Source organism: Ptychodera flava, unplaced genomic scaffold (assembly GCF_041260155.1).
Source record: "Ptychodera flava strain L36383 unplaced genomic scaffold, AS_Pfla_20210202 Scaffold_37__1_contigs__length_1687728_pilon, whole genome shotgun sequence".
NCBI classification, from domain to species: domain Eukaryota; kingdom Metazoa; phylum Hemichordata; class Enteropneusta; family Ptychoderidae; genus Ptychodera; species Ptychodera flava.
This window is the reverse complement of record NW_027248359.1, coordinates 600,163-616,615: the sequence shown is the minus strand read 5'-3', so window position 1 is coordinate 616,615 and position 16,453 is coordinate 600,163. Positions and strand designations below refer to the sequence as shown.

Below are 16,453 nucleotides of genomic sequence, written 5' to 3'. Positions count from 1 at the left end.
TGTTCAAATTGATAGCACTACTAGCAGGTTAATCCGATATCGACACATGTGTTTTATTTAGTTACCCCGCATTTCCCTATGCTTCAAAACCCTGCCACTTTTGGAGATCGGCACAGTATTGTAGTCAAAATCAAAATCATAGACGGGACCATGGTTTGTTTTGATTAGGGTGCCACCATGTAAGTAGTCCGGTATGCAAATCAACAGCCCGTATAAGGCTTTGCTATGCAAATCAACATGTCTTACCACTTATTCATATGCAAATATTCAATTGAATGAAAAAAAGACGTGCTGATCATTCCTTTCATATGCAAATCAACAAGGCGTATCACTTTATTGATTTGCAAATCAACATGATAAATCAAGTCACTGAACTCGGTACAGACACAATACAGGGCATAGGTATATGATAATATGCGATATTGAAGTGCTGTTTTGTCTGTACAACATATATCAGTTGTGGGAGGAGAGTCCCTTCATTTATTTTCGACGAAGTTTCCACCAAGTTTCCGTGATAACGGACGAAAGACTAGGTCAAACAATTTGACGTTGAAGTCATTGGTTTCCGTTTGTGTTTGTTTCTATCTCTCCCGTCCATTTCTCGATCACACTTGTTCTTCGTACCGTCGGCGATAGTGGTGGTAATACACATAAGGAGCATGTATCAGACTAGGACTGTTCGCAAGTTTATTGTTGATGCTCGAAACTTGTGCAAACGCATCTGATTTCGGTTACAACACGCAGAGTACGCATACCGTCACCGTGATTGCGCGCCCATATATCTCTAAGTCTTCCCGGCATTTTGCGCGTTTCTTCGCAGAGTCACCAGGTTACCGTTGACCAGACCGATTGGAATTGCTAAGCACGACAAGACTCAGCAAAACCTCCGTGGGCGTATTTAAATATGCACGACAGTATGATTACATTGTGTTTCGTGTGGCAACAAAGGTTGAATCATTTTGCAAGACACGAATTCATTTCTCATTTTTTTTAAAATCGCAAATCCCATACCTTCATAGACTAGGCTTGGCATGCATGCTGTCTACCTACGTTAAGTACAGTTAGCCATTCGTCATTGCATTTGTGCAAGAGAATGTTACTTTTGAAGTGAAACATAAATAAAGAGGGTCATGATATATATATATATATATATATATATATATATATATATATATATATATATATATATATATATATATATATGTATGTATATTAATATGACCGTCCTAACAACCAAAGCTCTGGCCATTCAACAATGAAATATTATTATTGTATCACATTTCTGTGTTTAAAAGTTCAATCTTAGGATGTACACGAATACATAAACAGTTGCGTCAATTTCTTCACAAAAACTTAAACGTTACAAGCATATCGTATAACCTCCTTTCGCGCACTTGATTTTTTGTCGTCGATGGGTTCCTCAAGCTCCTACGCTTTTAAAGAAGAAAATACTACTGTTTTTGTTAGACATTACAACTTTGCCGAAGATAGCTTGCTGTATAATTGTACCCTAAAATTTAGGGCTCTGACAATACGCCAACCCGGTCTTAAAATGTGAATCATATTGACACCGATGATGCCGAAATTAAAGAACTCAAACCTGAGTACGAAATGTGCTGTTATGCACGGCAATGTGTGGGAACTGTTACCACCCCCCTCGAGATGTTCAAATGTATAAATAAATGTTTCATGAAGGATATTGGAATTTTCAATGTATGGGTTTTTTTTATGAGAATAAATTATCTGAGTCCCCTCTATCTGTCAGTACGGTCTGCGTGCCAATGATATAACATGTTGACTAAATATCAGCTGTAATAGGTCACGAATCAGACTTCGTCAAAGCAAAATTGTCGTGCAGAAGGGTATTGCCATGACTGAATCTTTGATGTACACTGATTAAGTATTGTACTGAGTCAAAATAGTAAAGATAAGAATATGTTTGTGTTCGTGAGATTAACTGTAAGGTAGGACAATATTTGTTTCCTTTCCCTCTATATTCATTGATCACAGACGAATTCATATAATCGTTACTTGCATTTAGCTGTTTCTGATTTTTATAAATGGTACTTGCTCAAAAGACTTCACAGATGTTGTTATTTATCTTCACTGCTGTTGCCATGCTACAATAACGCTACAGGAGCTCCCCCGGTTTTAGTAATTTTATTGGATTTTATCTTTTCTTCGAACTCTATACTTTACACTTAGGTTCGTGAATACCCTGAGTACACTGGAAACATCAAGTAAGCCTGTGAAACATTCCCCTCTTCCGGGGAAACTGTTTTCTGATCTTGGAGTATCTCTACAGGGAATAACTGTTTCTTGCAGGGGATTGCAGTGCTGTTCCAATTATATGCGACCACGACATCCTACTATCTGCAGTAATTATTGTGCTCCATGGATTACAAAACTGTATTGCATAACAACCCTCGCAGGATTGCTCAATTAGCAGCTTCCACAGGAATTCACCCGTATACCAATGGAGGTCAACATCTTGTTGTTATTTGCTACATTTGCGGGTTTACTTCTCAGATGTCGTCTACAGACACAATAGAACTGCATCTGCAATAGACTTGATTGCTAAATTCAGGTACCGGTAAAAATATGGAGCTCCAGTTCATTATTATGCTAATCACACCTCTACCTTTTACGTTATCCCCATGTAAGGTGACGTTCATCAAAATCCTTGACCAGCTACAACCTGTAGTGTCCAGCACAATCCAATGCGTGTGTATCACCAAAATGTTCAAAGTTTAAAGAACAAACTTGATGACATTAAAGCAAACAGTGAATGCTTAAAATCACTGGATGTAATCTGCTTTACTGAAACCTGATAAAAGCCTTTTGTCGGAGACCATGAACTGTCTGATGAATTCCAATGGTTCAGGCGTGATAGACCGGGAGAAACAAGAGGTGAAGGTGTGGCTATTGGAGTAAATCTCTCCCTTGGAGCCAAATGAATGACACACTTTGAATCTAACTGTGAACTAATCTCTGAGTTGGAGTTTATTTGATGGAACATATTCCAGACCACCGTCTTCGACAGTGCATGGCCTTTCTGAACTGGTGTTGTCTTTGGAAAATGTGCAAAAGTCTTGTCTCCCATACATTGTTGTAAGAGATTTCAATATTCCAACTATTACATGGAAATCAACATCAGAGCATATGTGTATGACGTCAAATGATATCAGCAACTTCGGTTTGGATGAAGAAATGTCAAACTTCAATATCGATCAGAACTGTTTACTGCCAACAAGGGAGACGTATTTTCTTGACCTGTGTCTGTCAAACATTGACAAAGTACGCGTTGAGGTCGGAGAAAACATCATAACCTCTGATCATCAATCACTGTCTGTATTACTGCAAGGCATTACAAAACATGTATACACAGAGGGAGATGTACAATGTTTAGAGAGCCAACTGGGAAAATCTAAACTCCGATCTTGCAGCTATTCCTTGGATCGATTTACTGACAGCTTGTACCGTTGATTAGTGTGTGGAGACTTTTAATGACCTCTTTTAAAGTTCTCTATTAATGTTACTAGAACTGTCATGTGGCAGTGTGTCTTTGTCAAAGAAAGCTAACCAAAAAAGAACACATTGAATGTAAAACTGTTGCTGTTTATTCCTTTGCGAGTAAACATTAGAACATAATTGAGTCTACTTTCTGATTATGGTTGATCATAGATCAGATCCCTTACAATTTGCGTATCTCAGAACAAAACTTTCGAAAATTTACTTTGACGATAGAGTCAACTTATAGGCTAATGCATTTCAAGTTAGTTGAAGGTGGCGAATGAATGTTCGTTCAAGTAAAGAGCGCGTCTACCATTTTCTTTGCTTTTTATAGAGTAATTCAATGACACAGTCAGGGAAAGAGACTGACAACACAATACAAGTTTAATTTTAGGTCGTAAAAACTAATACTTCGGAGTGTCCCGAGTTTGTATGTTTGAAGAACAGCGAGGGTTATTCTTCCTATCTGTGGCCCCTTGCATTGTAACCATAGTTTGACATCAATGATTCATTAACCGATTGGTTGAAAATGTTCATGGGTGTGTATGTGGCACCCTAAAATGCTATAGATATGATAAAGTATCAGTATAGTACATAGGGTTTTTGGGGAAATCAAAATGAAACACTGGTTCTTATTGAACTTGTACGATTTCGTCTGCAGGTTGAGTCAATACAGCAACCTTGCAAACTAGCAATTAAAGCCTCACCTTGTGACTGTCAACTTCTCCTTTCTATCGCCTAGTCAACGGCAGTTCAGCACAGAAAGAACACGATAATGTCACGTTCTTACTTTCAATGTCTTCGGCAGGAATGTTATTTATAACGACGTATATCCAATATAATTCAAAAGACGCTCAACAAAAGGGTTATTCACAATGAAAATCTCTGATGCAAAACAAGCAGGCGGTAGCAATACCCGTAACCGACGCTAAGTTATTTATATTACTTGATAAGTCCTATGACGTGTCAATTACCGCCAAGCTAGTGGGGTTTTCATCGAGGGTGCTTGTGCACAGACAGGGTTCACAATGACGATTGAAATACCGTTAAGTTGAAAGTGTTACTGTAACCTCTTATTTTAGACAATGGCAAAAAATTATTGTTGAGAACTTGAAACTTGAAACTTCTGAAAATCCACTATTGGCATTGTTAGTTTACGGGACATTAAAACGCGTAAATCAGTAGTCATTACCTACGCAGCTTGACCCGTTTAAACTCATCTGGGCCACTGCTAAGATCACGTGTCCGAAATATCACAGGTTCTGTATGTAAGTCGTTTAAGAATTTACCCAATCGGTTTATCTGTCATGAAAGACGTCTATAAGCGACAGACCACTAGATTTCAGGAAGAGAAATAGAAGTTGAGACAAGAATGAAAGCAACCATTAACTGTTGCCAGAAAGTAATTTGAACGGAATGTGGATATCCGACTTACTCTCATTTTACTTTGAATGCGTTAGGACCTCTACCTATCTGTCTATTTCTATAAACTATCATAAATGTATTATTAATTAAAATTTTAAAACCGTATTTAACATAAGGGATTTTAATGGCTAGAGACTACCTTTACGTTGGATTTTTCATGGCATTCTTTACTTTTTATACTATCATCATCATTAGTCCATTATCATGTCGAAAATTCAATTTGAAAAATAATAACCGAAAGCAAACGAGAAGACAATATAAAATGAAACGAAAACAAAGCGGACGATTCCCGGCGATCGATACTTTGACCTCCATTACTCAAAGGAAATAAATATCCCCTGGAAGCAGTTGTTACCTCGTAATCAGACGAAGAATTATATGATCATTAATGAAAGCAAAACGTTTTATTTCAGTACGATTGCGTTATAATTTTTATCTTCCAACAAGAATTTCATGAAAAGGGGACTATTGCGTTTCCTCTTAAATCACTGTAATTTTATACATGTCCCTCCCATGAAAAAAATATTTAACATTATTCAAATCTTTTTTTGTTTTTCATAATTATTTACTGTGCAAACAACTTTAGTTAGTGTACATGTCAGCATCGGCGAAGTTACAATGATATTTATTTAGAAACTGCTATGAATGTACTTCAGTAGAATATAATCTATAAGAAGGCAATAATGTACACGAAATTGTATTCGGGATTTTCACTTAAAAGTGTCATTCCACAATACACGGTTGCCTAAAGTGAAAACTGTGATCATTTTTTTAAAACAAGACTAGCCTTATTTGTTTGATTGGATAATTTTTATGACTAATATGAATACACTTACTAAAATATTGAGATTAGGAGGCCAACTGTACACAAAAAATGTGGGTTTTTTTAAAATTTTAACCATAAATGTTATTTTACAATGTACATGGTTGTCTTTTTCAATCAAAAAACTATTCCTTGCTATTGTATATCTTTTGAAACTTAATGAATTTTGTTGTGTGTGTACAGTTTGTCTAAATATTTTACCAGGAACTAATGTAGCTGATGATTTCAAATGTGACATGTAAAATATTTCAAACTTTTGTTACAGTCCGATAAAAGAATACATTTGGACAGAAAATCCTTTTAGAAGTAAATCTTCTCTTGCCTGGACGTTGATAGGGGGGAATCGATATCAGTTTCCCATAGTCTGAAATTTAGATGGCTATTGACTTTTGATGTGTGTAAGCGGCTTTACTGTCATAAGGGATTTTGTTTCACAACGTCATGAAATTTCACGAAACTAGCCAGGCAGAGGATATGGAGACCGTTTCCAATCCAACGCACATCATGACATACATGATTGATTTACGTATAAAGACAGTATGTCTTTGATAAAACAGGATTTTCTATAAAAAAATGTGTCAATTTTGATCACAAGATCACAAATGTCTAAGAGAGAGAAAGAGAAAGAGAGGGACAGGGAGAGGGGGGAAGAGGGAGGGAGGCAGTATACCATGATGGTTATAAAATTTCTCAAAACATGTTGGTAGTAAGGGAAGAGATTTGCAACTTCAAATTTGTATTTTCAAGTGTGCTACGATAACAGCTGGTTTCGACGGGTCGTAAGTTGATTGATGAATTAAATTCTGTTTACATATCTAACACAATGCGCAAATGAGCGCGTCGGGTAATTTGATTTATCATGCCGCCAGAGCAGACACCAGAGTCCACTATAATGTTACTTTTCGATTCGATGCAATGCGTCTCACAAGCTCGTTCTTGCCATCTAGTCGCTCAACATAACAATATCTCTAGGAGCATTGGCGCCAGCACCGTTGTTTCATTTTTATTTGTACAACACATTTTTTAATTAATGTATTAGCATATAAATTGTTAGCACTAATATTCAACTTGAGGTAAACTGCGACTCTGAGACAGATATTCAGACTTTCAAACTTTTACAATGTTTTTCTGATATTCCACTTTTGAGGGTTCCTTTGTAAAACGCAAGGCGTAAGAAACTTTTTACTGGCTATGTATTTTTCGAAAATTGAAAAGTTTCCATAGAGTGAGCACAGGGATGGCGGCCATTTTGAAATTTATATATCAGTAAATCTTGGGTTATTTGTTTCTCTAGTACTAAAATTTGCACGGTGACTCCCAATTCTTATTCTTGTTATGAAAGAGAACGGTTGAACGATTGTTTGAGAAAAGACTGAGCAACAGTTAAGTGTTTCACTGACGAGGTGCATACTAGCTTCAAACAGGATCAGACATTTTCAAAAGTTAGGAAAAATATTTGTTAGCCGTTTTGTACTTGTCACCACGAACAGTCTTATAAAAGATCTCTTTCAAAAATTTACCTCGCAGTATTCAACCCGATAATACATACATGAGTTTAGAAGATTGACAATGGTTATCATAGGTTTAACTTTAATGATGAATGAAGCAAAATGAAATTGCTATTCAAACTGACAGCGCTTGTAAGCAAATATCGATAGTACGGAAAATTTGTAAAGCTTAAAGTGGCACTCCCACATGGTAACATTTTTAAAACACATTTTTTATTGCCAACGGTCGATATTTGACGTGGCGACTGCGCGCGGATCGCGAAATCTCGATAAAAACATGTCATTTCCCAAACGTATTTTTCACATCCCGACGATTCACGATCGTTTCTGATTATGACCCGAAATCCCCTGAAGGTTTGTTTTATGCTGATTGACGATATTCTAGGGATTCCATGATAAGTACGAACGTCGCAATTACCCTCCCTCTGCGAGGACCTTATATATACAGCATTAATCATGCCTTTACCTCAGGTAATTTTTGTTTTAACTTCTCCTTATTTTTTGTCGTTTTCATTATTCTCAATCAGTTGTATTATATTTTTAACCAATACCACATGGATATCAGGGGCTTTTTACGTGTAAAACATTAGAAGCCTCCGATGAATACATTTTGTCGTCTGCCAGTGCTTAGCAGCCTGCTGTCCGCCGAAAGTAAGTTCCGTTTCGTAAATTTTTTTCCAATTTTACTATGCAAGGAAATGTAGAGTTCAGATTTATATCACTGATATCATCTCTTACCCTGTCAAGGTAGTTTTTTCTATATTCATTTTTAAAATGTTGAAATCCTGTCAATGTCCATTGCCACTGTATTGTATTGCATTGTCGACTCGAGTCAGCTATCCGTGCAGTGCGCTCTTAGCAGACAAATATATGTTATTCTGAGGTGTGCTGACCGCGATTATCCAGGATGTTTCCGTGATGAAATGTTGTTTTGTTTTGTTTTTCAAGTCAAATGTACTCTTCATATTTAGACAGTTTTCCTGTAGAAAGGATCAATCTGTGTCATTCCAACTTTTCCCCACACAGAAATGGGCAGTTTGGATTATTCATACCTATCTTAATCCTACTGTTCGTAATGTTTATGTTTTAAACACATCTATCGCACACTTTTAACACCTTTCCCGGGTTCTTGAACCCGGTTGGTCAAAATTGGCTGTTCTGGCCTTTTTGATCACCCCTCTTAAAATGCTTGGATAGTTGACTCGGAAAACAATTAACATTAAAAGTTTCATTAGCAATTAAGCCAAACACCAGAAAACACAAAAAACATGGCTCATTACGCGTTCTCAGTAGGTGAAAAGTTGAGGCCCTCGATGACTGTTACTGGTGGACAAAGGGTGCAGTGAAGAAAATAGTTGCAGTTGAAGAAGGACCGTGTCAGTATCTTGTCGGGTTCAACGGTTGGTCAGCAAAATGGGACAGAATTGTCGATGAAAATGTAATAAGGTCGCCAACAAAAGTAAGTAGCACCTGACACTTTCAAAACGGTATTTATGGTGGAATTCTGGAGCACAGGCTAATTTTCCAAATCTACACACATTTAAGAAACTGCTCGCGGTCACCCATAAAATGTGGTATGGACGTTGTAGAGATGCAGTAGCATATGCGAGTGGTGAGATAGTGTGCATGAATGAATGTGTTTTCGCCGTTGGGAAACGACTCGATCACATTTCAATTGGACATGTGTACACCCCATATCCGAACAACTGATCGAGGCACAGCACAGGCTGGTGTTACACTCGCCCTGTGTACAATGCAGAAGCCCGTAAACAGAAATCACTCTGTTTCCATGTACATAAGACCTGACTTTTCCCACTGCGAACGCACGTACGCGTACAGAACACATGGCATAGTACGCAGGGCTATAGGGCCCTAGCTCTGCGTACAGGTCTGTGTGTTCACGGCGTTGCACGTCCGCGGCCTCCACCACAGCGTTGCAGCGCCGTGAACACACATACCTGTACGCAGAGCTAGGCTATAGGGTTACACCTTCGGTACACGAAACAGACACGGTTTTGACACCGGTCCGTACTATCACTACACAGTGGCCTTAAATATCCTCTTTCAAGTTTCAACAAAACTGTGTGCATGTTTCATTCACAGCGTTACCGACGAACATATCACTGCACACGGGCACGAGCTTTAATAGGCGGCTTCAAATTGTCCCTTTCCAATGAACGTTAGTGTTGTATTTGTAGTGACATGTGTGGAACCAACTAATTTGTCATGCTTTGTAAAGAGTAAGTGACATGTGTGGAACCAACAAATTTGTCCGCATGCTTTGTAAAGAGTAATTTTAATTCATTGCTCTTGTGTGGGGGGTTGTCAACCTGATGTAATCGCAAATCCTCAGATTTCCATCTGATATAAGTATGTACGTAAACAAGAAAAGTAAACTCATGAATTTTAATAGACGTGGTGGCTATGACCAATTTCAACCTAGATTGGTCACAGCCACCACGTCTGTGTGGGGAAAAGTTGTCATGGTGCGACCAGCATTGAGTCACAGATCAAAGATGCATAGATTATTGAATATTGGTAGGTCCACTAATTTTTTAAGTTTTAATCAGCACAACAGACTAATTGTCAACTTATTTACATAACTTTATACATTGCATTTCTGGATTCAGAATATATCAATAATGGCTATAAAAACTGTTACAGACGCCTGTTGTTTATTGATCCCATTAAGGAATTTTCTGCTGTTATTTTTGAGCACACAATGTTAATTACTAGCCGATTTGCATGTTTGTTACAATTAGGTTGTATATCAATATTGAATGCAATGGTTTTGGGTTTGACCTCTGCTATTTATTAACCATACCGTGTTGAACCTATTGTTAATGTTTGATGAGCGTGACATCCTAATTTCCAGATAATGTTCATATCAATAACATTTAATAATCAGACTGTATGTCAAAATGGTGTTAATTCGATTGAACTTCTTGTATACATTGGTTGTACTTGAAATTATTTGTTCTCAAAGTTTGATTTGTGTGATGTTTCATATTTTTCACAATCATTTGCATAATAAATGAAAATGTGTAATTAGGCTTTACATCAAAGCTATTTGTTAAAAGTGAAGGGAGTGAGTTTGATCAGAGGTCTAAAGTACAAGTACAATAATGACACTAAATCATACTGAAAGTTTATGAGCATGGCATATCAGTGAAAATTATCCGATATGTAAGTACATTAAAGCTGAATACTCTGACTTTGAACAGATGTAAGATTAAGGATGATTGATACATTGATGGATGGATTACCGGAAAATACTGACGATTATATGTTTCTGTTGCTAATTGAAACGACCTTTATGCAACTTAAAGAATTCATTAGCCTTCAAAAATGTGCTAGGTGACATGTAAAATGTCAGTTACTAATAAGATTAGGGTACAATTCAACGGTTTTGTTCAACTTTTAGTATTATTTGGAACAAATGTCTTTCATTGTAAAAGTGTCTCCTTGATATAAAAAGTATTCCCGGATTTTAACGATTATTATATGCTCCAACTGCTTCATCCCACTACTTTTACGTAATGGAATAAATGTGTTTGAATACAGTTTGTGCCTGGTATCCAGCAAAGTGTTAGTTACTAATAGGATTATGTTACACTTCCTTGTCCATGTTAAACAATAATGACCGAAAAGCAAAAAACACGTTTGACTCCGAAAGTGTTTCATGACATCAAAAGTGTCACAGGACGATGGTTCTTCTCCTGAGTAAAATGGCCGCGATGTGTTGCGCAGACTCAGTACGCCCAAAGATCACGTGATACCGTTATAAACATTCAACTTCGCCGATGCTAACATGTTCACCTATTAACGCCTCTTAATCAGTTGTGAAAAGCGCCACCAGTATGCATTTCGCGGTGACGTGTAAATGAAGTCAGTTTGCTCTCAGGATTAGGTAATGAGGGGATTATTGACGATGAATTTTCTGGCCAGCATTACGACAATACGGACCATAATATGCCCACCCTCGATTCCTCAACACGATGCGGACTGTGGATGACCACTGCCTCCATGGGTTGACCAATGGAGCTAGAAAACTTGAAAAGGACGTCTCTTGCTTTGAGGAGGGAATGTCACAGTGATAAATCGATACCGGTTTGACCTGCAATGCAAGAGTACATTCTTGGCACTTGACCATGTGTACCCAGACGTGTATATATCATTAGCGGCATATACAGTGGTGCAAAGTATCGGTGTTAGCATGGAGCCAGATCCGTGTCTAGCTCCATGGTGTAAGACTACGAATTTATTTTTGACTGACTGCACCAGCAATGTTCCAATCAAACAGCACTACAGTAGAACATTTACACGGCATATTTCCATGGAATTTTTCCATTTTTTGAACTATACTTGCACCTATCGTGAAGGCACACGTCCCAGCCGTAAAACATTAGTAAAAGCTACGTTTTCATATGAGTGACGTGTGCATGTGCGCAATTTTACTGTTGTTAAGAATGTCGATCGACCTTGTTCTGTATTAAATGCTCTAACACTTCTCTGGGCCATAGACCCTCGAGGGTCTATGTCCGAGCATAGCATCAATAACTTGCAGTGTAGTGAAGTAACATCCCCGGAAGATTTTATTTGCTGACATTTTGATGCTGCATACCCACTGCTTTAAAAAAATTAAACATCTGTCTGGTATCAATGATCAATGTGCACTGTTTTTTCAGCGTTTTGACTTCCTCGTCGGTTACGCCATGGCAGATTATTTGCAACTCGCGAGGAGGTGTTGACAAGGGATTAAGCGAACGAATGTACAACTGTTCAGCAAATCGTTACCCCGAAAACGACTAGTAGGCAGATTATTTCAACATTTCAAATTTCCATGGGAGCACGGAAAAATGGATGTAATCAATATTTCAGATAATTTCCTGGAACTACCAGGCTATAATCACATGACCCTATCATTGCCCGTTTTCCGAACGATCTCGTGATATTATTGTAGTGTGTCATGATCAAAGGTTCACTTTATTACAGCGCTGAAATTCTTTAGAGATACTTAGAAATAAAGATAGATTATTTTACCATGAATACACGCCAACGAGTTGAAGATGTTTAGCAGGAGCGGAGATTAAACCCAGTGGGTCATGAATGCATTCTGATCTGAATAAAACGTTGTGTATCTTCAGAACGGCCGTGTTTCACACAAGCGAAGCCATCTTTGTCTATCTTGAGACTAGACGTACCGGAAGTTGACTTGGCAATAATTCATTTCGCTTTCCAGTTTCTTCCAGTGATTTTCATTCTAAGTGGTTTTTTTTTTCACAAAGGAACGAACTATAAAAATTCTCGACCAGTATTTGCAATTTAGCATAAATCAAAATATAGCATTAGATAAACAGACAGACAAATTAGTAGATAAATAGATCACCTCCGTGGATAGATTGATTGTGTGTGTGACAGCATGGAGGTATGGTGACAGCGACTGTGTATATATACGTAGACAGAAAAGATAGAGGGACAAAGAGACGAAGAGAAACAGGGAGCAAGGAAGCGATCATTGTTCGCGCGCTCGTTCAGTGAAAATTAAAATCGACGGAGGCGACGCTACACCAAAAGAACTAAAATATCGACGTTGATGCGGAAATTAAAATCGGAACTTCATGGTCACTGTTTTGGCCATGAAATGATGTGATTTTAAAGTGACATATATCCTTAAAAATCAACGATGGTACGTCACAAAACTGTTTCAGCTGAGTCATTTTGAGGGCACGTCTGCGATGATTACATAATATGGGGATTACGATATTGGCGTAGGTTCCCTTTTTAACCCCAACTCGCAGTGACAGATATCCTTGTTTTCGTGAAAATTGTCTTTCTTCAGTTACTCACTCTCATTGTGTTTTTAGCGTAGGGGGACTTTGCAAAAATAATGTGTACCATCGGCAAATTGTAGTTTGTAAAGCTATGTTCAAGAAAGGAACGCAGTCCTCCCTTCTAGCGTATATGCTGGATAAACATAATCGAATTTGAATAGAAAAGGCTAACAACGTAAAAGAGAGCTCTGTAAAAGTATACGAATCACTACCAGAGGAATAATTTCGACACGTTTCATGCTCCATGAATCCATAAATGTCCATCAAATGTTAACAAATTTAGCGATATTTTGATCGCATTATTTAGACAAAACATGATCTAACCTTTCACCAAAGGAGATAAGCAGCATGGACCTTGTGGCCCACTGCCATCCGCAGAAAGTATTCAAAATTATGATGAAGCGTTCGTTTTACACTTTACGCGCTTTGGTGCAGCAAATATTGAGTCCGAATCACTAAAAATTCAAGTAAATCAAAGTCCGAATCAAAAATTTGTATATATACGACTTTAACTGAACATCATTCCGTTCGAGGCCCGCGGCCCCCTCTTTATCACAGGCTTAAAAACTATCTACTGTTGATTGACCAATCAGAGTGCTCAATTCAGGGTGTTTTATTTACTCATAAAGCCTTGGTCACCAAATTCCAGAAACGAATGACAGCGCCGCAGTAAAGTACTGTCCAATCAAAAGTGAACATGTCATATTCTGTAGACATCTGGTACGTTTTAATATTAAAATTTGGTAACACAGCGGAAACCAGCTGCAACACAAAATCTGCTGTGCCCTAGGGCATTTATATAATGTACCCTGGGGCATTTATAGGATGTTCCATTACATTGGAAGGCTATTTCACAAATAAAAGTTTTAATTCATATCCTAAACATGTTACACTGACAAAGGGGACGGTTGACGTAAACACATTGAAAACGAAAATATATCAGTTAGGGGCGATAGTTTTTAAGTCGGATAAAACCCTCGTACTCGGGCTCTTCTGGTATATAAAGTCCAACCCTTCGATAAAATGTCTCGGCCTGCGGCCTCGACATTTTCTCGCTTGGTTGGACTTTATATACCAGAAGAGCCCTCGTACTCGGGCTTTATCCTATACATAAAATCGGCGTTATTGAGGGACTTTCAATTTTGTATATTGATATTTATTGATTCGGATGTAGCTTTAACTACACTTTGGGTATTTAAAACTTGAATTCGTTCTCCACTGCTTGATGTGAATATTTTGCTATGAGTGTTTGCAGACTGTGAGACAATCACAATTACCTTGCTAAATTAGCAACTTCAGGAATGGGTCAAATTTTCATGAAGATTTTCTCCTGACGAAAGTCCTGGTCTGATTCAAAACGTTTGATAATACGATCGTGACTAGCGAGGCTACATCGGATGCAATGCACTCGAGTCGAATACATAGACAATGTCTCTGTCTTTCTTGCTGAAACAAAGTAGGAGTTATAACTTGCAAAATGTGAATTTTAGAAGCAGTCAATACTGCAAGCTATAGAAGTCAAGTGAAGTCTGTAAGTCACGGTCATTCCACTCTTTTGTGGAGTGACCGTGTTTATGTCGAACTGGCTTCGACCATTTTCAGCTTTTGTGCCAGGTGTTGGCAAAACGAAACGTCTTTTCAGTTCTGTTGTACCGATGTCGCATCGCAATTGCCAAGTGGTGTCAGGCTTTGAAAATACCAATAACTTTCACGAAACCACAGTCCCTCGTGGAGCGGACTGTGATGAAACTAATATTCAATAAAACTTCACAGGAGAAATGGGCGCTATTTCCACACACTGTCAGTCTTATTCTCCTGTGTATGTGTTTTGTTATCTTTTTTGATAATTGTTAACAAACGCATTCAAATTAATGTGGACGTATTTAAAAGATGGCAGTATATGTCTTTACAACATAATCGATAAATGTCCCGATCATAACCTTTTTTAACAGTACTATTCTCCTGTCAAGTTATATCATATTTATGTCCCTGAATGGTGGCGAATTTAATGATCTTAGTTAGTGCGCCACCATTGGTTCGCGCTTGACTATGCATCGCTTATTTGTTTTAACACGTAACTGTCTAGTAACGACATAATTATAACGGGACGCTTAGCCAATTATTTTATATATACTATGAGTCTATATTACAGTTGTTTGAATCAAAAGATCTGCTTGTTGCGTTTGTAAAGGAGAGCGAGGATATATATATTATATATATATATATATATATATATATATATATATATATATATATATATATATATATATATATATATATATATATATATATATATATGTGTGTGTATATATATATATATATATATATATATATATATATATATATATATATATATATATATATATATATATATATATATATATATATATATGTGTGTGTGTGTGTGTGGATATATATATTATATGGGTTAAGGGAAAATTAAAATGACATCACTCGTCCTTATTGACGTTAACTTGTATGAATCTAGTCAAAACAGCATTTATCGTCAACTAACCAACTTCGAACGTCTTACCTTTTCTCTGTCCACTTCTTGTCTATATCACCAAGTCGACGGGTACTTTAGCATAAACACACTGTGTTTCTTGTCATGTAATCGGCAGAAATGTCACATGGAACAACATATATCCAATAGTATCCGAGGCAAGCTTAGTAAACGGGAAATTCCAATAGGAGCACAAACAGAAGCCCACAGGCGTCAGCTATATCCGAAGCTGACCCCGGGTTTTTTACAATACCTGATATGCCCTATCACGTCGTGTCATTTTCCCCGCTAAACCTGCGCATTTCTCATCGAGGCTACTTGTGCTTCGACTGAGTACACATTAAAGCTTTAATGGTGCCCGGTGAAATCGTTGTACTGTTGTTATTTTGATCACTGCTTTTTGTATACTCGCGGATACTTACTGTAAAGAACTACTGTAACAGAGTCTGAATCTATGCCCGACATTATTTGGCTACTGTTAGTCAATGGAACAATATCACATGTTAATCAGTAATCACGACCTACAAACCTTGACCTCTTCTTAGCGCGCCTATTCATATTTGGAACAGGCTCAATGTGTATGCTGATAAAGATTTTGCCTGTTTGATGTATTTTACATTTCACATGGCTGTCACAAGACAGACCACTAAATTTTTGGTATAGAGTTGCGACCTAAAGCGTGAATAGCAACGATCATAAATTATAATGAGCTTCGCAGATCCAATTTTTTTTCCGGGGAAAAATGATTAACAGTAATTTCAATCCGAGTGTTTAGAGCTCGAGAGTATTATTCTCTTTACGCTTTATATATCTTTAGTCAACACTTAAACAAATTTGTACAAGGATA

The 16,453-nt window shown here is 37.5% G+C and overlaps 1 protein-coding gene across 1 annotated transcript in view; it reads right to left on the bottom strand.

Moving 5' to 3' along the window:
- LOC139127810 (nephrin-like) overlaps nt 1-16,093 on the bottom strand; it is a 65,397-nt gene extending 49,304 nt beyond the window's left edge. Inside the window, exon 1 of the mRNA XM_070693678.1 lies at nt 15,637-16,093. The gene's annotated coding sequence lies outside the window, so the exon portion shown is untranslated. The remainder of the gene's footprint in view (nt 1-15,636) is intronic.
- Nucleotides 16,094-16,453: the final 360 nt, after the last annotated feature.